The sequence below is a fragment of the Ceratotherium simum genome, chromosome X, assembly GCF_057802395.1.
Source record: "Ceratotherium simum simum isolate JZ-2026a chromosome X, ASM5780239v1, whole genome shotgun sequence".
Classification (NCBI taxonomy): Eukaryota; Metazoa; Chordata; class Mammalia; order Perissodactyla; family Rhinocerotidae; genus Ceratotherium; species Ceratotherium simum.
The window spans coordinates 34,247,822-34,271,340 of NC_141940.1; the positions used below are offsets into that span (position 1 = coordinate 34,247,822).

The 23,519-nt window shown below is 36.6% G+C and overlaps 1 long non-coding RNA gene across 9 annotated transcripts in view; it reads right to left on the minus strand.

Moving 5' to 3' along the window:
- Nucleotides 1–8,819: 8,819 nt before the first annotated feature.
- LOC147911813 (uncharacterized) overlaps nt 8,820–23,519 on the minus strand; it is a 30,318-nt gene continuing 15,618 nt past the window's right edge. For 4 of the 9 annotated variants that reach the window (XR_015550585.1, XR_015550587.1, XR_015550584.1 and 1 more), the window contains 3 exons: nt 16,411–16,474; nt 10,169–10,227; nt 8,820–9,396 (listed from right to left, as the gene is read on the minus strand). This is a non-coding gene — a long non-coding RNA (uncharacterized LOC147911813). Of the gene's footprint in view, nt 9,397–10,168; nt 10,228–11,984; nt 12,062–16,410; nt 16,475–23,519 lie in introns of all 9 variants that reach the window. The other 5 variants (XR_015550591.1, XR_015550590.1, XR_015550592.1 and 2 more) reach the window with 3 other exon arrangements.

The following is a 23,519-nucleotide window of genomic DNA, read 5'->3' on the forward strand; positions in this document are numbered from 1 at the left end:
CCAATCCAATCTCTGTCCCTATGTGTTTGTTTATTGTTGTTATTATCTACTACTTAATGAAGGAAATCATACGGTATTTGACCTTCTCCCTCTGACTTATTTCACTTTGCATTATACCCTCAATGTCCATCCATGTTGTCACAAATGGCTGGATTTAAATGCGTTTCTTATGGCTGAGTAGTATTCCATTGTGTATATATACCACAGCTTCTTTATCCATTCGTCCCTTGATGGGCACTTAGGTTGCTTCAAGTCTTGGCTATTGTGAATAAGGCTGCAATGAACACAGGGTGCATGTACCTTTGCAAATTGGTGTTTTCAAGTTCTTTGGATAAATACCCAACAGTGGAATAGCTGGATCATATGGTAGTTCTATCGTTGATTTTTGAGGAATCTCCATACTGTTTTCCATAGTGGCTGCACCAGTTTGCACTCCCACCAGCAGTGTATGAGAGTTCCCTTCTCTCCACAACCTCTCCAACACATGTTGTTTCCTGTCTTGTTAATTATAGCCATTCTGACAGGCGTGAGGTGATATCTCATTGTAGTTTTGATTTGCATTTCCCTGATAGTTAGTGATTTTGAACATCTTTTCATGTGTCTGTTGGCCATCTGTATATCTTCTTTGGAGAAATGTCTGTTCAGGTCTTTTGCCCATTTTTTAATTGGGTTGGTAGTTTTTTTGTTGTTGAGATGCATGAGTTCTTTATATATTTTGGAGATTAAGCCCTTATCAGATGTATGGTTTGCAAATATCTTCTCCCAATTGTTAGGTTGTCTTTTCGTTTTGTTGATGGTTTCCTTTCCTGTGCAGAAGCTTTTTAGTTTGATGTAGTCCCATTTGTTTATTTTTTCTATTGTTTCTCTTGCCTGGTCATATGTGGTGTTTGAAAAGATGTTGCTAAGACTGATGTGGAAGAGCGTACTGCCTATGTTTTCTTCTAGAACTTTCACAGTTTCAGGTCTTACATTCAAGTCTTTAATCCATTTGGAGTTAATTTTTGTGTATGGTGGAAGGTAAGGGTCTACTTTCATTTTTGCATGTGGCTATCCAGTTTCCCCAACACCATTTGTTGAAGAGACTTTCTTTTCCCCATTGTATGTTCTTGGCTCCTTTGTCGAAGATTAGCTGTCCATAGATGTGTGGGTTTATTTCTGGGCTTTCGATTCTATTCCATTGATCTGTGTGTCTGTTTTGTTGCCAGTAGCATGCTGTTTTGGTTACTATAGCTTTGTAGTATATTTTGAAATCAGGAGTGTGATACCTCCAGCTTTGTTCTTTTTTCTCAGGATTCCTTTAGCTATTCGGGGTCTTTTGTTGTTCCATATAAATTTTAGGATTCTTTGTTCTATTTCTGTGAAAAATGTTGTTGGAACTTTGATAGGGATTGCATTGAATCTATAGATGGCTTTAGGAAGTATGGACATCTTAACTATGTTAATTCTTCCAATCCAAGAGCACGGAATATCTTTCCATTTCTTTGTGTCCTCTTCAATTTCTTTCAGCAATGTTTTATAGTTTTCGGTGTACAGATCTTTCACCTCTTTGGTTAAGTTTATTCCTAGGTATTTTATTCTTTTTGTTGCAATTGTAAATGGGATGGTATTCTTAATTTCTCTTTCTGCTACTTCGTTGTTAGTGTACAGAAATGCAACTGATTTTTGTATGTTGATTTTGTATCCTGCAACTTTACCATATTCGTTTATTACTTCTAAAAGTTTTCTGGTGGATTCTTTAGGGTTTTCTATATATAAAATCATGTCATCTGCAAATAGTGACAGTTTCACTTCTTCCTTTCCAATTTGGATCCCTTTTATTTCTTTCTCTTGCCTGATTGCTCTGGCTAGGCTTTCCAATACTATGTTAAATAGGAGTGGTGACAGTGGGCATCCTTGTCTGGTTCCTGTTCTTAGAGGGATAGCTTTCAGTTTTTCACCATTGAGGATGATATTAGCTGTGGGTTTCTCATATATGGTCTTTATTATGTTGAGGTACTTTCCTTCTATACCCATTTTATTCAGAGTTTTTATCATAAATGGATGCTGTATCTTGTCAAATGCTTTCTCTGCATCTATTGAGATGATCATGTGATTTTTATTCTTCATTTTATTAATGTGGTGTATTACGTTGATTGATTTGCGAATGTTAAACCATCCCTGCATACCTGGAATAAATCCCACTTGATCATGGTGTATAATCTTTTTAACGTATTGTTGTATGCGATTTGCTAGTATTTTGTTGAGGATTTTTGCATCGATGTTCATCAGTGATATTGGCCTGTAATTTTCTTTTTGTGTTGTCCTTGTCTGGTTTTGGTATCAGGGTAATGTCAGCTTCGTAGAATGAGTTAGGAGCTTCCCCATCCTGAATTGTTTGGAAGAGTTTGAGAAGGATAGGTATTAACTCTTCTTTGAATGTTTGGTAGAATTCACCAGGGAAGCCATCTGGTCCTGGACTTTTATTTTTGGGGAGGTTTTTGATTACTGTTTCGATCTCCTTACTGGTGATTGGTCTATTCAAATTCTCTACTTCTTCTTGATCCAGTTTTGGAAGGTTGTATGATTCTAAGAATTTATCCATTTCTTCCAGATTGTCGAATTGGTTGGCATATAGTTTTTCATAGTATTCTCTTATAATCTTTTGTATTTCTGAGGTGTCTGTTGTAACCTCTCCTCTTTCATTTCTGATTTTACTTATTTGTGCCTTCTCTCTTTTTTTCTTGGTGAGTCTAGCTAAAGGTTTGTCAATTTTGTTTATCTTTTCAAAGAACCAGCTCTTGGTTTTATTAATTTTTCTATTGTTTTTTGGTCTCTATTTCATTTATTTCTGTTCTGATTTTTATTTTTTCCCTTCTTCTACTGATTTTGGGCTTTGTTTGTTCTTCTTTTTCCAGTTCCTTTAGGTGCATTGTTAGATTGTTTATTTGAGATTTTTCTTGTTTGTTGAGATAGGCCTGTATTGCTATAAACTTCCCTCTTAGAACTGCTTTTGCTGTATCCCATAAATTCTGGCATGTCGTATTTTCATTTTCATTTGTCTCCAGGTATTTTTGATTTCTTCTTTGATTTCTTCGTTAACCCAATCGTTGTTCAGTAGCATTTTGTTTAATCTCCATGTATTTGTGGCTTTTCTGATTTTCTTCCTATAGTTGATTTCTAGTTTCATACCGTTGTGGTCAGAAAAGATGGTTGGTATTATTTCAATCTTCTTAAATTTATGGAGACTTGTTTTGTGGCCTAATATGTGATCAATCCTGGAGAATGTTCCATGTGCATTTGAAAAGAACGTGTATTCTTCGGTTTTTGGATGGAATGCTCTGTATATATCTACTAGGTCCATCTGTTCTAGTGTGTCGTTTAAGGCCAATGTTTCCTTATTGATCTTCTGTTTGGATGATCTATCCGTTGGTGTAAGTGGAGTGTTAAAGTCCCCTACTATTATTGTGTTACTGTCTATTTCTGTTTTTATGTCTGTTAATAATTGCTTTATATATTTAGGTGCACCTACATTGGGTGCGTAGATATTTACAAGTGTTATATCCTCTTGTTGGATTGTTCCCTTGATCATTATGTAATGCCCTTCTTTGTCTCGTTTTACAGTTTTTGTTTTAAAGTCTATTTTGTCTGATATGAGTACTGCTACCCCTGCTTTCTTTTCATTGCCATTTGCGTGGAGTATCTTTTTCCATCCCTTCACTTTCAGTTTGTGAGTGTCTTTAGGTCTGAAGTGTGTCTCTTGTATGCAGCATATATATGGGTCTTGTTTTTTTATCCAGTCAGCCACCCTATGCCTTTTAATTGGAGCATTTAGTCCATTGTCCTTTAAAGTGGTTTTTGATAAGTATGTCCTTCCTGCCATGTTTTATCGTTTTTTTTTTTTTTCCCTCAGTGTTTTAGTAGTCCTTCTCTGTTCCTTACTTCTTCTATACAGAATTGATGGTCACTTTAGTTTGACCTCTGTCTGAAAGCTGTACTCTTTAACTACCCTCCTCCCTCCTTTTTGTTTTTGATATCATATCCAACTTCTTTTTGTGCATTTGTATCCATTACGTTCTAATCGTGGAAATAGATAATTTTTTCCTATTTGTGGTCTTCTCTTTTCCCCTTAAATCAGTCCCTTTAACATTTCTTGTAACACTGGTTTCTTTGTGACAAACTCCTTTAATTTTTGCTTGTCTGGGAAATTTTTGATCTCTCCTTCCATTTTGATCGATAACCTTGCTGGGTAGAGTATTCTTGGCTGTAAGTTTTTTCCTTTTAGCACTTTAAATATATCGTGCCATTCTCTTCCTAGCCTGTAAGGTTTCTGCTGAGAAGTCAGCTGATAGCCTTATGGGGTTTCCTTTGTATGTAACTTGACATTCTCTTGTGGCTTTTAGGATTCTCTCTTTATCTTTAATTCTGGACATTTTGATTATGATGTGTCTTGGTGTGGGCCTCTTTGGGTTTATCTTGTTTGGGGCTCTCTGTGCCTCCTGTACCTGGATGTCTGTTTCCTTCCTTAGGTTAGGGAAGTTTTCATCTATTATTTCTTGAAATAGATTCTCTGCCCCCTTGTCTCGCTCTTCTCCTTCCGGGACACCTATAACACGGATGTTAGTGCGCTTGATGTTGTCCCAGAGGTCCCTTAGACTGTCCTCACTCTTTTTAATTCTTTTCTCTTTTACCTGTTCACCTTGGGTAATTTCTTCTAGTCTTTCTTCCAGCTCACAGATCCGTTCTTCTGTATCCTCTACTCTGCTTTTGAGTCCCTCTAATGAATTTTTCATTTCCAGTATTGTATTCTTCATTTCTGATTGGTTCTTTTTTATATCTTCCATTTCTTTGTTGACATTCTCACTGAGTTCATCTATTCTTCTCCCCAGATCAGTTAGCATCCTTAACACTCTTAGTTTGAACTCTCTGTCGGGTAGGTTGCTCATTTCTGTTTCACTTAGTTCCTTTTCTGGGGTTTTGTCCTGTTCCCTTACTTGGAATGTATTCTTTTGCCTCCTCATTTTGCCTCTTTCCCTGTGCTTGTGTCTATGTATTAGGTAGGTCAGCTACGTCTCCTGCTCTTGGATAGGTGACCTTATGTAAGTGATGGCTTAGGAGGCTTCCAGTGTGCTTCCCTCAGTTCTCAATGTTCCAGGGGTGACCCCATGTGGGCTACGTGTGTGCTTCTATTGTGGCCTGTTAGCTCTCCCTATAGGCGCCCAGGGAGGCTGAGTTATGCTCCTGGCCAGCTGTTGTAATGCTCAGCTGCTTGTAGTTGTTGTGGGCCCTTCAGTCTCTTTATCAGGTGTGAGGAGCCCCAGCACAGTTGGCTGCAAGTTCTAATACCACATCTGTGTTGCAGTATTTCTTTTAAGTGAGTAGGCCCCCAGCGTGGCAGGTTGTTAGGCTCAGGGCCTTAGAATTGCTGTAAACCTCTAGCCTATTAGGTCTCTTGTCAGCTCTCTGAGGATTGCAGCTGGGTGGGGCTGGCCTCAGGCACAGGAGCACCCAATTGTTTCAGGCTTTGGAAGGTGGGGCAAACCTCCTATGTGGGTCTTTGAGAAGCACAAGTCTTCTGCAGCTGACAAGCCCTGCCGCCCACAGGTCCACACACACAGTCAACACAGTCCTGCCCGTGTGAGCGCCCCGACCTCCCCAAGCGGACCCAGTCTCTCCACGGCGGGAGCCCCACACTCCGCCACCACCCCACACTCTCCACCCGCTCCTTGTGCACACCCTGCCCCGCTCAAGTCAGCTCAGTTGCCAGGCTGCAGAAAATCCAGTCACCAATCTATGCAGGCCCACACGTTGCCTGAGGGTTTGTTGTTAGGTGGGGCCAGTCTCTAGGGTGGGCTGCCTGCCCTGGCTGAGCTGGATTAAATCGGTGCTCTAGCGGGTGGAGCAGACCCTGGGCTAGCAGGTCTCAGGGAAAACTCCAATGGCGTCTGTGTCAGCACGCTCACACCAGGCCACAACAATGGCCGCCGCCAATGTCCCAGTCCCTGGAGAGGTCTCACCCCTCACCGAGATGCACTCAGGGCCTATTAGGTGAGTCTCTTGTCACCAAAGCAGTGTGCACCTTTCTTTCTGGTGATTTTAGGATGCTTTCTGGAACGGGTGAGTTTGTGCGCGGGCCCTTTAAGAGCCAGTTTTAGTTTCTTTGTGAACCGGGTTTTCTGGGGGTGCTACCCAATGCTTTAGTAGCAGCAAAGTCAGATATTATGCCGCTGGTCTCGATTGTGCTGGGTCCACACAATGCCCACAGCGGGGGCGCTCCCGGCTCAGGGCCCCGCGCCTCCAGGCAGGGTGCGTACCTGTGAGCTGCTCCCGGCGGCCATGAAGCTGGCGGCTTGTGAAGGCGGCGTTTTTCCTCTCCGGAAGGGAGTCTCTGCCTCTTCCACCCCAGTTAGGATTGTCCGTTGTTGCAGGAGTTCCTCTTATCCAGTTTTCAGCTCTGTCTCAGGGGTAATTTTTCCACGAGTAGTTGTAAATTGGCTGTGTCCACGGGAGGAGGTGAGTTCAGAGTCTGCCTATGCCGCCATCTTGACTCCCTCCCCTCTCGAATACATTTTCTAAGTACCTATTATAGACCAAACATTGCAGTAGGTCCTAGGAACACAAAAATGAAGACAAAATTCTTGCCTACATGAATTCTTATGTTTTTGTATTAGAAAATCTAAGAGGAGAGGCATGAAAGGGACTAGAGAAGCATGTGATTGAAATGTCAGGGAAGAATTTAAGGCTATGGACATGCTTTCTTCAAAGCTATGAGCAAAGATTAAATTTTTCTAGGGACTTTCTAGTAAAAGGTCATAATATTCAATTTTAATTAAACCTTTCCAAAGTTTACTTTATGTTGAAAGAATATCCGAGCTCTGTCTTTATAGATTTACTTTTCTGGTCAACCCAAAGTGTCATACAACAACAAAAAAAACACAGATTATACTGAAATTTGAAAGAGAGGCACAATTTTAGTGACTTGATCTTTTTGCTTAGATTGTTAGGTACCAAGTGCAGCTTCCCATTTCATTTATATTTCTTCCAAGGAAGCTGTGTCTACTTCACTTATTGGACCAAAGGGATTGTTTAGAAAGCCATGGTTAGAATGATGGACTTTCAAACATTTGAAAAATCAAATGTATTTTATTTTTTTTGTTTGTGGTGTATAATTCTTTTTTTTATTCTTTTTTTATTTTATTGAGGTCATATTTGTTTATAACATTGTGTAATTTCAGGTGTACATTACTTATTATCAGTTTCTGAATAGACTATATCGTGCTCACCACCAAGTCTAGTTTTTATCCATCCATACATATGTGCCCCTTTAACCCTTTTGCCCACCCCCCCACCCCTTTCCCCTATGGTAACCACAAATCTGTTCTGTTTATCCATGTGTTTGTTTATCTTCCACATATGAGTGAAATCATACAGTGTTTATTATTCTCTGTCTGGCTTATTTCACTTAACATAATACCCTCAATGTCCATCCGTGTTGTTGCAAATGGGATGATTTTGTCTTTTTTTATGGCCCAGTAGTATTCCAGTGTGTGTGTGTGTGTGTGTGTGTGTGTGTGTGTGTGTGTGTGTATACCACATTTTCTTTATCCATTCATCCATTGATGGGCACTTGGGTTGCTTCCATGTCTTAGCTATTGTGAATAATACTTCAATGAACATAAGGGTGCATAGATCTCTTTGCATTGTTGATTTCATGTTCTTTGGATAAATACCCAGCAGTGGGATAGCTGTATTATATGGTATTTCTATTTTTAATTTTTTGAGAATTCTCCATACTGTTTTGCATAATGGCTGCACCAGTTTGCATTCCCACCAGCTGTATAAGGGTTCCCTTTTCTCCACATCCTCTCCAACACTTATTGTTTCTCATCTTGTTAATTATAGCCATTCTGATAGGCATGAGGTGATATCTCATTGTAGTTTTGATTTGCATTTCACTAATAATTAGTGACATTGAACATCTTTTCATGTGCCTATTGGCCCTCTGTATATCTTCGTTGGAAAAATGTCTGTTCATATCTTCTGCCCATTTTTCATAATCAAATTTATTTAATTTTTTTAATTTTTTAAATTTTATTTATTTATTTATTTTTCCCCCAAAGCCCCAGTAGATAGTTGTATGTCATAGCTGCACATCCTTCTAGTTGCTGTATGTGGGACGCGGCCTCAGCATGGCCGGAGAAGCGGTGCGTCGGTGCGTGCCCGGGATCCGAACCCGGGCCTCCAGCAGCGGAGAGCACGCACTTAACCACTAAGCCACAGGGTCAGCCCTCAAATTTATTTTAAATGTGAGGACTTTGTCTTCTGATATCTTTGTTCAAGCTTTGCATATGAAAAGATTTAAGCAACTTTAGCCAATACTTGGAAATAAGACAAAAAAAAAAGGAGCAGAATGTTCTTTCAATATCATATGGAGGCAATGTTTTTTAGGCTCACCCAAAGATTATTTGAGGTTACATACTTTGACTCACTGCTTACTATTGGTTCAGGGTCCTAGAATTGGTGAAGTTACATGTTATCATGTCAATTTTTTCTGACAGATATATAAGCAATTTTTCTTCAACAGAAAACAAACTCCCAAAGTTTATTTTTATTAATTTTGAAGGACACTGACTACTTCTTTTTTTAACCTAAAGATTGTATCCTAGGCTTCTTTTATTAACTTTATAAAGGAGGAAAATGCTCTTTCAACCTTCTTAGGGTCACTGTTTGGGTCTGAAAATTAAACTGACAAAGACAGATTAGCAGGAGACAAACGCACAAATTTATGTAATATAAGTTTTACATGACATGGAAGCCTTTATAAGGAAATGAAGACCCAGAGAAACAGACCTGAGTTTTATTTTTTTTTTGAAGTAACATTGGTTTACAACATTATATAAACTTCAGATGTACATCATCATATTGCAATTTCTTTGTGGACTACATCACGTTCACCACGCAAAGACTAATTACCATCCATCACAGTACACATGTGCCCTATCACCCCTTTCGCCCTCCTTCCTTCTTCCCCTTTGGTCACCACCAATCAAATCTCAGTGTCTGGGTGTTTGTTTGTTGTTTTTATCTTCTACTTTTGAGTGAAATTATATGGTATTTGACTTGCTCCGTCTGACTTATTTCGCCTAGCGTAATGCCCTCAAGGTCCTTCCATGTTGTTGCAAATGGCAAGATTTCATCTTTTTTATAGCTGCATAGTATTCCATTGTGTATTCCAAACATTTTCTTTATTCATTCATCCATTGATGGGCACTTCGGTTGTTTCCAAGTCTTGGTTACTGTTAATAATGCTGCAATGAACACAGAGCTTTACTTGCTCTAGAATGTGGCCACTGCCAAATCTGCATGTTCATGTCTGAAGAAGGAATGAAATTTAATTTCTCTCCTGGCCTGCATGATAATCTGCAAGTAAATAGATGTATTACACAGAAACACATCAGAAAAAAAACGATTCCTCTTTGCCATGCTGATGTCGAGAAAAGTGAATTATATTTGCCTTAGGTGAATGATATTATATCGAACTTTCCTATCTTATAGGTGTTAAGTTTAGAGAGAGAGTCACAATCGAATCTAAGTTCCAACTGTTACTGAACCAAAAGTGGGTTCACCTCCTGGCAAAGTTAAAATCAGACTCTCTACCAGAAGTAGTTGTCACAAAAAGTAGAACTTATTTGCAGCAAATAGGAGGCCACGTGGAATCATTTCCAAAGTTGTGGCTGTCCCCAAAGGGAAGTAGGGGGCTTTTATTTTGGATGAGCAATGAATATTCGAAAAGGAGAGGTGGGTATTCACTTGCGCAAGCTCAGCTGGAAAACATGCTTCCACATAATACTGCAGGTTATGGTAATAAGGCCTAAGCTCCTCCCAGAGAGGAGATCTTAGCATTAAAAATGAGGCAAAAGTCATAGGCCTTGCTTTTGTGGTGAGACTTGCTCTGGTTCAGGGTGGTTGGTGATTGCACCTCTTAAACAGTTAAATCCTTCCGAACCTACCCTGGAGTTCCTTGGGGCAATTAGTGACACAACCAGCGCTATTATAAAATAGCCCTATAGGAATTGAGTGTTTCAATTTTAATAAAAACACAAGCAATCAAATGCAAAGGTAAACACATTCTACATTATCATAAAATGAAACTCACAATAATAAGAAAAAAAATGTCTTAAAATACTGATACCTTATGAATGTTCTTAGATTTTTTTTCATGCCAGCATTTGTGAGACATCAACTTTGTTTCTATTATTAAAAAAGAAAAGAAGAGAAAAAATGCTATTGTCTAAAAATATATATAATAAATTGGGCTTAGAAAATACAAATTATCTAGCTAATGTTATAATTGCCATGTTTTTGTTCAAAATAATAGGGTGATATCAAGTCTGTTATACCAGAAGCTAGCAGGTTGATATTTAATATGCACCTTGAGCTATTCTATTTTTTGAGATGAACCACTTTTTTAATTAAAAACAGTTAACTGCCTGACTGAGGGATAAAAATCTGACATCAATACAAGTAACTCCTTCCAGTTAAATTTTAGCTATTTGGCAAGAGAAGTAGACACCTATATTTATAAAACAGGAAAGAAATTCAAACTGAAAAGGAAAATCACTGTGATTTACTTAGTATTCGTTAAGTTGAGGGTAAAATTTGGTATCACAATAGATGAATATGATACTATGTCTCTTCGAACTATATTATGCAAAAGTATAGCCATTACAATTTGCATAATAAGAATAAGTATGCCATCAAAGCAAGAAGTCCTATAACTAACTGATCATGATATCCACTGTCAACCTACAAAAATACAAACCAGTTTAAGAGGCAAAGAATTTATTTGGGATCAAAGAATTGCAATTCGAGAAGCACAGGTTCAGGTAGAAACCCAAATAGTGTCCCGATCACAGCAGAGAGGCTCAGAGTTTTTATAAGAAAAAGGGAGGAAGATGAAATAAGTTGTATCAAAAAAGAGTTCACTGGTGCTAGATGAGTTAAGATTAGGTTTGTACTTCATAGATTGGAGATTCGGTCATCAGGCAAAAGGCTAGACTTGTACCTCATTGATTGGTTAGCGATTTGGTTATCAGCAAAGTTTGATTTCATCAGTCCTTACAAACAGGATATTTTTATCCTTACTGACTTCTTGGAATGTTGGTGGCTTGGTCCAGTTTGGAAGATAAAGAAAATAAGATGTGCAAGGCAATTCCTCTAAAATGGCTGCTCCAGCTCTATTTTAATATGGCTCCGCTCACGTCACCTTTCACACCCTTTTGTAGCCTACAGTGTCTGTCATTAGAATGGGACTTGATGATAGTATGCTTTTTAAGATTGTAGCATTTAATTAAAACTACCAGTAAAATGACAGGAGACAGGAAAAGAGCAGCATTTCTCATATAACTGAAATGGTTGCTGTCATTTGTTTTGTCCCATTCTCTCATTTAAAAATAATCCGTGATAGTTTAGAAAATAGCCTATTTGCCTAAAAAGATGACAGCACTGGGATTTCTCCTTAAGGTAAGTACCCCTGGATAATACTTCCTTGCTTTAAAACATTTAGATTTTACCAACAGTATACATTTGTTCCCATGTACTCCACGCTCCTAGTAAGGGAATTTTCCTATATTTCCTGATTGATTAAATTCTACCACTTCATTTTGACTTTATTGCTTTTTAGCCTGGTGAGAAACCTACACTGATTCAGTAGCAAGATAATATTGAAGTCTCTTCCCTCCTACTTAACGTTTATATATTTTGAGTATGACGCTTTGAATTTACCTTTAAAGTTAAAGTTTTCACTCTTTCCCACCTCTCTCTTTTTAAAAGGTGTTATATCTCAAGTATCTTTTTTAAAACCACTAAGGAAAAATTCATTTTGCACACTTAATAAAAATGGAAATTTCCCAGCAGGGCTGTCTTAACTTATAATGTCACCTTTCATTACTGACACAACATTGGAGGAATTCAAGTTATAATTATAATTTGTTCCTCAAACCCCACACCAAGATTTTCTGCTTGCTTGAATAAAACTATTCCATGACCATTCACCCAGCTGTAGTTGTCATTGTAGATATGGTACCTATGAATAGAAAAACATTATTCATTCATTAAATCATTCCTTTTACTTCATTATCATCCCATACATATGCCATCAGACTGGATGGGATTTTTAAAGACATTCAAAATGCTAATGATAGCTTTTTCTAACAGCACTTTGAGTATGTTAAATAGCTTGCAGTTTGCAACCCATCAAAAGGGCAAAGCAACAAAAAGTACCACAATGAAAAAAATCTTTTTCAGTTCCATTATTAAAAATACCCAGTTAGTTCTAAGGTATACTGTGGGGTATCAGAATTTGCCACCCCAAAATGTGTCTCTTGGGCTTGATTAGTTTTAAGGAAAAAAGACTCTGAAAGAAACTTTGACCTTCCCCCTAACTACCTAAAAGAATGTAAGATAGAAGGCCTGTTCCAGGAAGGAGCTAATACCATAAGTTAATTATAGTATAATATGAACTAGGTGTCATAGACAGGGAGGAACCTAACAAGGGCTTTTTAATCAAAGTCCTCTCCATCTCTCATTGTCTTTGCAAGGCATAGTCAACATTTGTTTATTAAACATTTGCTTTTCCATCTCCACGTAAATTGCCTTCCTCCCCTTTGAAGTCCCAAACCACTGCCCCCAACATCCTCTTTTGTCTTTAGCTAATGTTGGTATTTAAGGGGGTGACTTCAGCCATTTTGGTGAGTTATTCAGTTTTCTGGGTTTCTGCCATGTATACATGTCATTAAACTTTGTTGATTTTCTCCTGTTATTCTGTCTCATATCAATTTAATTCTTAGAGCAGCCAGAAGGACCTAGAGGGTAGAGGAATAGTTCTTCCTCCTCTACAGTACAAGTGTCACAAAAGCCAGGAAGAGACAACTTGTCTGGCTTAGGAAAAATATTATTCATGATAAAACTTTAACTCTCCAAAAGTAAACTTTAAAAGACTTCCAAATATATACCCAGTGTATTCCCTTTCTTAAATCTCCCAGTTCTGAATAACAAACTTTGTTCTAATGTAATCTTAAAGCATCAGAGTACAGCTGATATTTCTTGATACATAAATGCATTAAATCTCAACATAGTTTTTTCTACTTGGATTCAAGAGCCTTATCCTGAATAAGTCTGTCTGCAATTCTTTGTCCCCACCACCAAAAGAAAAAAAAAAAAACCACATTAGATTTAAAAAAGATACAATGATACTTATCTTTAGGAATAATTTTTTTTATAGTATTTTAGGATGAAAAAGAATCTGATACTTACGATTTAAAGAACTTACTTTTTCTTTGACCTGCAGTGGGTGAGTATTTGAAAACTCACATTAACATTTTGTTTCTATTTCAGGTCCTTAAAGGAATTACTTAAAACAATATAAATGCTTCTTTTTTTAGAGTCTACAATCACAAATGCCACTTTTCAATCTCATATAATGTAAAAAATAACATGAAGAAAAAAATTTCTTTTAATATTGTCCAATATATTTATTTCTATTTACTGTTCCATCCCTTTGTTTGTTCTCTCCTTTAGAATAGTTGTTCAAAATTTACTTTTGTTATTGATAGTTAGAAATTTTCTTTAAGCTTCAAAAGTTATTTAATGTTTCATATTAAATTTAAATTCTTGTCAAATTTGGAAAAACTGTATAGTTTCTGTTCTATATGAGTTATAAGATAGAGGAGAATTTTCTGCATGCTAGCTTCTGTTGTGCTTCCATTATCTATATATTTCTGGTGCTGGGGGAAATAATCTCTATCTCTGCACCTTCATGGCATGATTGTTGGTTGACAGGATAAGCAGGAGAATTCATCAAAGCCTTCTTACACTGAGACAGCTAGCAATAACTTAACTATTCACCAGAATCATTATCAAATATACAACATATCCCACTAAAACCAAACTAAACGTGTTACATCTCCTTAGCTGGATCCTAAAATTACCTGGAGCCATTCCAGTATGAGGGAAAGTGTGACAAATAGGAATTCAACAGAACAGTGGTCTTAGACAGTTGGGGTTAAATTATCATCTTTGATGCTTTCATTTACTAACTTTTGATTTTTAAAAGCTAAGAGTTGCCAATGCCTTCTCTTGATTCCAAGTTAAGTTTTGTTTGACAAAGATATACCATTTTATGGTATATATCATATATATATATATATATATATCAGGCCACTGCTCCAGATTTGGATTTTGTTTGGTTGGATGGAAGATTTGTCAGAAACTGTTTTCAAGTTTGTGCTCGTCTGCTCATCTCCATCTTACATTTTCAGTACTGATGGGTGATTACTAGAGCAATATTCCCTAATTAGGCTTTACTTGGGTGTTGCTGTTCAAATCACACATTTGTTATCACATATCAAGCTATGGTACCTCACTTTGTACAAAAATTACCTTTTAACTTTGAGATAAACTGCCCAGTGGATGGGTCATATGGGAGCAGCCTTTTCTAGGTAAAGGGAAGCAAAGTACCATCAACAGTGTAAAGATATGAGCTTCGAATAATTGTATGATTGGATGACTTAGATATCATAGGGCTTGAAAAACTTATAATTTAACTTAAAGTTTTATTTTGCTTTATAATTGCTTACCAACAGTATCTAAGAGAGAGTGCCCACAGTGTTTTTTATCAATCACAAAGCGTAAGGGTCTGCTCCTATCTCACCCATAGGAGTACCATAGCTCCCAATCAAATTTAAAAATGAGTGCAATGACAAAGATTCTCTCCTTGACCAAACTCTACTAAGACTCCTCTGAGCTCTTTTTCAACTAGACTTCAACTTTTGGACTTCTATGTTTATCAGGGCATTGTCCAATTTTAGCAAGAATCCTACTAAGTCAGTTTAACCAAAATCTTCCATCCTCCATATTTGATCACCCTTGATATCTAATTTGGTTCCTCATCCTCCACCATCCCCTGGGTGATGTCTGATCACCCTGGACTGCCTTCAGCAAGAAACCTGTTAGGTCAGTTTAGCCAGAATCCTCCCTTACCCATGATGTTTCCTCCCAGTAATTTTCCATCTACTGACCACACCCTGCTCCTTGGCTATAAATTCACACTTTTCTTTGTTGTATTTGGAGTTGAGGCCAATCTCTTTCCCCCACTGTAAGATTCCATTGCAGGGGTCCCTACACCTATCACGATAGTCCTCTCTTGAATCAAGTCTTCCTTACTGTCTTTAACAAGTGTCATGAATAATTTTGTTTTTAACACAAGTACAATAGAAGAGCAATAACATTTTGTGGGCATTTGAAAGAAAAAAGAAAAAAAAAAAAAGAACACATATATAACGAGGGTTCTAAAAAATTTTTCCCAACCAAGGAAAATACTACTTCACTAATGCTTTTTGCTTCTATAATAAAGTGTTCATTCTCTATTCTGGACTTTTCTACACACACTGAAGGGATTCCCCAAATCACTGTTCTCTTTATAATGGCATTGGATGAGATAGGAACCAGCCTAACAGAGACAGGGTTATCAGCAAGTCCCCTGGCCTAACAAGATAAGGCCCATAACCAATCAGCAAGCTAGAAGAATCAAATAGAGACCACCAAGATCCACATTCCACAGCCTCAAGACTTCGCAGGGCTTATGCACGTGCCCTAGCACCCAGGAGTTGAGTGAAGGTGACTCTAGCCCCATTACCATAGTAAAAATCCCACCCAGGGGCTGAGAGCTAGTATGCTAATGATACATGCAATGCATGTGGCATGTCAAACAACAGTGCAAGTGCAAGCAAAACCCCGCCTCTGCATGCCATGACAAGGCACTCTTCCCCAGCCTTTGCCTAATAAAAAGCCCCACAATCCCGCTCCCTAACAAGCCGGTCACCTGCCCCTTTCCTTTCCTCCCCAGCTCCCTTGTGTTTCCCTTGTGCACAAGCTAATATACTTTTACTTTTCTACTCCCATTTGTTGTCTCTCTTGATTTCTATCCTGGGGGACAATAAGAACCCAATGCTCTGGTAACATGGAGACTAATCTTTAACCCCTAAATTTCTGCCAGGTTTGAGATAGCTTGAATCAAACATTGATTCAAGAGGCTTAATGTAAAGATGTTGAATCAGAGTTTCAGAACTGAAATCCAGATTCAACATTATAGAACTAGGAATATGTTTGATTGCATTTTCTAGCATATATATGTTAGGGTATATTTTAAGCATGAGTGTCCTCCTTATGATTATTAAATTTAAGAGTAAGTAATAAGCAAATTGCTGGCAGAAATGTTTCCTGTAAAACCTTTATGACATCTAATGTTGTGTATTTCAAAAACTACATTTGTTTCAAGATGCATCATTGAGGATTCCTGGTCCTGAATTTTTCTATGATGATCTGATTAGATTAACATAAAAACACAGCAAACAGTCAATGAATCATAATACTTACATAGAGTTATAGCAATTACCTTACTTCAAATCTTGTAACTTCCAGTGTATTATCTTACATTTGGCTATTAAAACAAACAGAAATGATATTTTCTGAAAAATTCTAGAGAAGACATTGCAGTTTAAAGCATTTTAAATGATCGTTTTGGTCTATTTTTTTCTGATTACAAAAGCGATATACACTAATTATGAAAATTTAACATAAAATAATGGAGTAATATAAGGAAAAAAAAGAAAGAGATCTGTAATTTCCACCCCAAATAACCACTTAAAATAGTATTTCAACCTCTGGCCAACAGAGGTAAGTGGATGGAGCTTACACAGGGAATTTTTAAAATTAAAACTTCCTTAGTGGGACTACCTTTAAAACAACTATAGCATGCGGAAACAAAGGCTTCTTGAACAACTAAAAGTTGAAATTTGTTTTTTAGTTAGCACATTAAAATATATTCTGTTATTTGAGGAATTTCTATCTTTGATTATGCTCCTTGAGTTCTGAATATATCAATATTGAGAAATTATTTGCCATAGCATTCTCTTTAACATTAAAATTTTGCATAAGACAACACCTAGAATACACTTGTTGTAGTATGATTTTTAAGATAATGTAGGGATTTTCTAAAGGAAATTTCAAGTATATATGACAGTAGAATGTAGCAAAACATCTAGATCTTGAGAATCATGGGGATCTATTCGTAGTTGTTTTGCAGCTACCTTCACCTTTCTCTGGCTCCATTTCTTCATTATCTAAATTATAAAATTACTATCTGCCACAGCCAAATTATAAGAGTGTTATAAGTAGCAAATAGTAATAGATACCAAAGTGTTTTGAAATGACTTTAAGAAAAAACCCCCTGAACAACCATAAGTCCTTCTTTTCATTTTAATTGCAATATTGGTGATGTTACTTTAGTTACTTGGAGCAATCATTCTAATTGCCAATCTCATTATGCAAATCGAAAAAGTTACAGCAAATGTCCTTAGAGTACAATTACCCAGTAGACAAGAACTAGTACTTCTTCTCAACGTGCAAACCACCATAAGATATAGAATAAACACAAGATCTCAAGGAATTAGCAGACTTCAAGTTGAGTTTATGCTCTGCCATTTAATAATTATATCACCTTGGGCAAGTCACGTTACCAATTGGGGTCTTGATTGCCTCATCTTAAAAAGTGGGGATAACAACCCCCTTCCAAACTACCTCAAAGAAGTACTAGAAGGTGTAAATGAAGTAATATATGTGAAAGCTCATTTGATCTCTAAAGAGCAATCTCAATATAAGGTATTATAAATTCATCGCTGTAACTTGACTAGAATATGAATCAGTACTGATGTCAAAGAAAGGGAGAAGGGGCATTCTGAAGAAAGGCAGACAATAAATTCACTCAGATGAGAATATCTTAATGGAAGAATCCTTTGCTTTGGCAGTTTAGTGGAAAAAGCAGAGACTTGCCTGAAAGAACAAATTGCTGCTGGCAATTACCAAATTCACCAATAATTATTGGAGACGCATGGACACTAAGAAGCTATCTGGATTTTTTTTTTTTCCAAATTTAAGGTGGAAAATGAATTTATGTTCAGATGTTGTGGTCCCTATGTTTCTGTTCATGTAGCAAACATGTAAATAGCAACTGCCTAGTGACATTTCTACTGGATGTCTCATAGACTTCTCTTAATTTAAGGTCTGAAACAGAACTCCTCATTTCCTTTTTTTTTTTTCAGTGCAAGTTCACTGTTCATTAATACCCATACAGATAGCTTATAAACCACCCAGAAAAGTCAAGTTTTCAAGCTACATAATATCCAAAATCACTACCTAAATATAGATTAGGAGATGCTGGCTTGCTGCATAGAGGGCTAAAAGAGTGTTATAAACCATAAGCTTCATTGATTCTGAAAGTGGGGAGTATCCTGTGTATGACTTATCCCACCCCACTCCCACCCCCCACCCCCAGTACATGATACTTCTCTTTATGGCCTATTTTTGAACACTTCAATTTCCCTTTTGAACACATTCCTTTCACTGTACCCCCCATCCCTTAAATACCTCTACCTCCATCCAGTTGCTCAGGCAAAATCCTCGGACTTCTTTCTTTTCTTCTTCCTTCAATAGCATCTCTTGTTTCTTTTTCTAAAAATGAATCCTGAATATGACCTCTCTGTGTCTACCTTCTATCAAAACCCTGGCCCAAGCCACATCTTTCATCTTGACTATTATGACATCTTCCATAGAAGCCTGCCCGTTTCTACTGTGGATCTCCTTCATTCCATTCCTCACATAGCAGGCAGAATTATATACATTTTAAAATTGTTTTTAGTAAATATTCAGCAGATAAAAAATAATAAATATATGTAAATTATAAAGAATCATGCTAAGATTATCACCTATGTGCCTACTACCCAGGTTAAGAAAAAGAACATTGCCTCTGCAGTTTCTTCTCTGATCCCATACTTTTTTTATTTTTATTTATTTTTTTTATTGTAAGGTATGGGCATCTTAAATCGTTTTGCATGTTTTTGTGCCAATATATACACCTACCAGTAGTGTTTGAGTTCCCATTGATCTATAACTTTGTCAGCACTTGGTATTAACAGATTTCTTAATTTTGCCAATCTGGATAGTATGAAATATTATTTCATTATATTTATATTTAGCAATCTTCTGATTACTATTGCGATTGAGTATATTTTCATATATTTATTGGTCATTTGGGTTTCTTCCACCATAAGATGCTTGTTAAACTCTCTTGTCCATTTTTTTTCTTCTAGGTTTGTCCTTTACTTGAGTCAACAGAGTTCTATGTATATATTTTAGACATTAATCTTTTGTTGGTTATATATGTTTTAAATATCTTGTTCCATTTTTTGCCTTGCCTATTTTCTCTCTTTATGTTGTATTTTGAACAGATGTCCTTAATTTTAATGTGGTTGAATTTATTAATTTTTTACCTAATGATTTACAAATTTTGCATCATGATCTAAAAATGCTTACTTCACACATGGTCATAAAAATATTCTTCTCTATTGTTTTCAAATGTTTTGTAGTTTAGAATTATGAATATTTTATAGTTTACAACTAGTTTTAGTATATAATGCAAGGGAGAGTCCAATTCATGTTTTCCAGATGGTTAGTCAATGGTCCCAACTACTTTTTGGTGAAATCTGATTTTCTTTCCCACTGATCTTAATGACAGGGTTGTCATAAAATATTTCCAACAATGGGGTGCTCTGTTTCTAGGATCTCTGATTATTTTGGTTAACTTATATATTCCTGCACTAAGACTAAAAAGCCTTATTGTATCTTTATGACAGTAATAGTTATATTGTTGTTCTTCAGCAATATCTTGGCTATTCTTAGCTCTTTGCTCATCCACATATCTTTAGAATTAACTTGTCAATTTCAGCACCCAACACAACAACAACAACAACAAAACTTCTGGGACATAGATTGGCATTGCATTGAATCTATAGATCAATTTGTGGAGAATTGACATCTTTAAAATATTGAGTCTTCTAGTCTAAGAACAAAGGATGTCTCCCCTTTGATTTGGGCCCTTATTAATGTTTTAAAATAAAGTTTTAAAATTTTCTCCTAAGATTTTGCATATCCTTTATAAGATTTATACCTTGCTACTTTATATTTTTGATATATTTACAATATTTTAATATATATATTCTGTTTGTTGCTACTGTATAGAAATTCAACTTTTTATATATTGATTTTTTTTAAATCCAGCAGACTTGCTCAACTTTTGTTAATTTTAATAAGTTTTAGTAGATGTTTTTTGTCTTTTAAAGTGATAATCACATCATATGAGAACAATGACAGTTTAATTTCTTCCTTTCCAATTCTCATATCTTTCATTGGGAAGCGGATTTATGTATCCTATACTAGCTAAGACCTCCTGCACAGTGTTAAATAGAAGTGGTAATATTGAAGACGCCCATCTTGTTCCTGATCTCAGAAGGAAATTTTCCAGTTGTAAACTATCAGATAATGTTTGCTGTGGGTTTTTGGTAGAAACCCTTCATCAAATAAACATTTTATCGGTATTATTAGTTTCAAAGAGTTGTTGTTGTTTTTGTTGTGTGTTATTTCTCTTACAAATAGATACTTAATTTAATGACAATTTTTTCCTCATCTATTGAGCTGATCATATGATTTTTGTCCTTTAATGTGTTAAGGTGGTGAGTCATACTAAATGAGGTGATTGATAGCATTGATGACCCCAATGAATGCTCTCCCTGTATCCCTATACTTTGCCCTCTATTTTTCTTGTCCCTAACCACTCTAATTCTGGACTGGCCTTGTGATTTGCTTTGTTCAATAGATATAGCAGAAGTGACAGTATGTCAGTTCTAAGTCCAAGACTCAATAGGCTTTGTTTCCTTCCACTTGTTCTCTTGCATTATTGGGCTTTCTCACTCTTGGACCTTAGCCTCAACCATGAGAACAAGCCCAAGCTAGTCTGCTGAAGAATGAGAGACCTCATGGAACAAAAACAAATAGTCCCAGCTGAGACCTACCTAGTGGACCTATAGACTTATGAGCAAAAAATAATAAATGTTTGTTGTTTTAAGCCACTAAGTTTTGGGGTGGATTTTTACACAGCAATAGGTAAATGGTATACTAGGTTAAACCCAACTTGGTCTTAGTGTATTAACTTTTTTACTCATAGATATCACCATTTGCTGATTTTTTTTAAGGTTTCAATGTCTATGTGAATTATATCAGCTAACATTTTTTTTCCCTAATGTCTTCTTAAGGTTTTGGCATAAGGTTATACTAGACACTTGAAATGAGTTGGGGACTATATAAGTTAGGGCAAGTCAGGCTATTCTGAAGCCCTTTGCTTATCCATATACATTTAGAATTAGTTTGTCAAACTCATTGGACTAACACAGTACAAGTTTATGGCTTCTTCATGTCACATTCCATTTGGGTATTTATCCAAAAACCTTCCATGTGTTGATTCAACAAGCAAGACTTTTCCAATGACATGGCTCTGGGATCTTCAAAACATGGTTAGGAGATGAGGAAAAGAGGTGCAGAGGGTGTGGAAAAGACAAATCCACTCCTAACTGATTTGGAACAAAGATGACACATAATTTCATCTTGCATTCCATTGGTAAGAACTATTCATATAGCCCCACCTAGATCCACACTCATGGGAAAAGGTAGGTTTCTACTGCTCAGAAAGAGGAAAAGATTTTGGTGAGTAACTGGGCCATTGTCTAGGAAAGTTTTGTGTAAGATGGTAGTTAAATGTTCTATGAACATTTGAACTTGCCAATCAAAACTTATAGGATTGCAACCTTTTAATAGGAATATTTTAAGTGATTGATTCAGTATGTTTCATTTTTATAATATTATTTCAGTTCTTTATTTCTTCTTCAGTTGGCATTTCCAATCTTTGTCCTTTTCTACTTATTGTGATTACTAGTATAATATTCCTATCACCTTCTTTGTGCTTACCATTTATCTCCTCTTTCTATATCTTTCTTCTCTTTCTTCTGCCTTACTTTGGATCAATTGTTTTTTCTCTGAATCCCAATATCAGAACATTTATTTGCATAAACTGTTTTTTTTTAATTGTGGTAACGTTGGTTTATAACATTATATAAATTTCAGGTGTACATCATCATATATCTATTTCTATGTAGATTACATCATGTTCACCACCCAAAGACTGGTTATAATCCATCACCACACACATGTGCCTAATCACCCCTTTTGCCCTCCTCCCTCCTCCCTTCCCCTCTGGGAACCACCAATCCAATCTCTGTCTCTATGTGTTTGTTTGTTGCTGTTTTTATCTTTTACTTATGAGCGAGATCATATGGTATTTGACTTTCTCCCTCTGACTTATTTTGCTTAGCATAATGCCCTCAAGGTCCATTCATTTTGCACAAATGTCCACATTTCATTGTTTCTTATGGCTGAGTAGTATTCTATGTGTATATATACCACATCTTCTTTATCCATTCATCACTTGATGGGCACTTATGTTGCTTCCAAGTCTTCACTATTGTGAATAACGCTGCAATGAACATAGGGTTGCATGTATCTTTATGCATTTGCGTTTTCATGTTCCTTGGATAAATACCCAGCATTTATCCAAGTGGATATAGCTGGATTGTATGGCAGTTCTATTCTTAATTTTTTGAGGAATCTCCATGTTGTTTTCCTTAGTGGCTGCACCAGTTTGCACTCCCACCAGCAGTGTATGAGAATTCTCTTTTCTCCACTTCCTCTCCAACACTTATTATATCCTGTCTTGTTTATTATAGACATTCTGACAGGAGTGAGGTGATATCTCATCGTAGTTTTGATTTACATTTCCCTGATAGTTAATGATGTTGAATATCTTTTCATGTGCCTATTGGCCATCTGTATATCTTCTTTGGAGAAATGTCTGTTCAGACCTTTTGCCCATTTTATTAATCGGGTTGTTAGTTGTTTTGTTGTTGAGATGTATGAGTTCTTTATATATTTTGGATATTAACCCCTTATCACATAGATGGTTTGCAAATATCTTCTCCCAATTGTTAGGTTGTCTTTTCATTTTGTTCATGGTTTCCTTTGCTGTGCAGAAGCTTTTTAGCTTGATGTAGTCCCATTTGTTTTTTTTTTTCTATCGTTTCCCTTGCCTGGTCAGACATGGTACTTGAAAATATGCTGCTAAGACTGATGTCAAAGAGCGTACTGCCTATGTATTCTCCTAAAAATTTCATGGTTTCGGGTCTTACATTCAAGTCTTTAATCCATCTTGAGTTAATTTTTGTGTATGGTGTAAGATAATGGTCTACTTTCATTCTTTTGCATGTGGCTGTCCAGTTTTCCAACACCTTTTATTGAAGAGACTTTCCTTTCTCCATTGTATGTTCTTTGCTCCCTTGTCAAAGATTAGCTGTCCATAGATGTGTGGGTTTATTTCTGGGCTCTTGATTCTGCTCCATTGTTCTGTGAGTCTGTTTTTGTGCCAGTACCATGCTGTTTTGGTTACTATAGCTTTGTAGTATATTTTGAAATCAGGGAGTGTGATACCTCCAGCTTTGTTCTTTTTTCTCAGGATTCCTTTGGTTATACTGGGTCTTTTGTTGTTC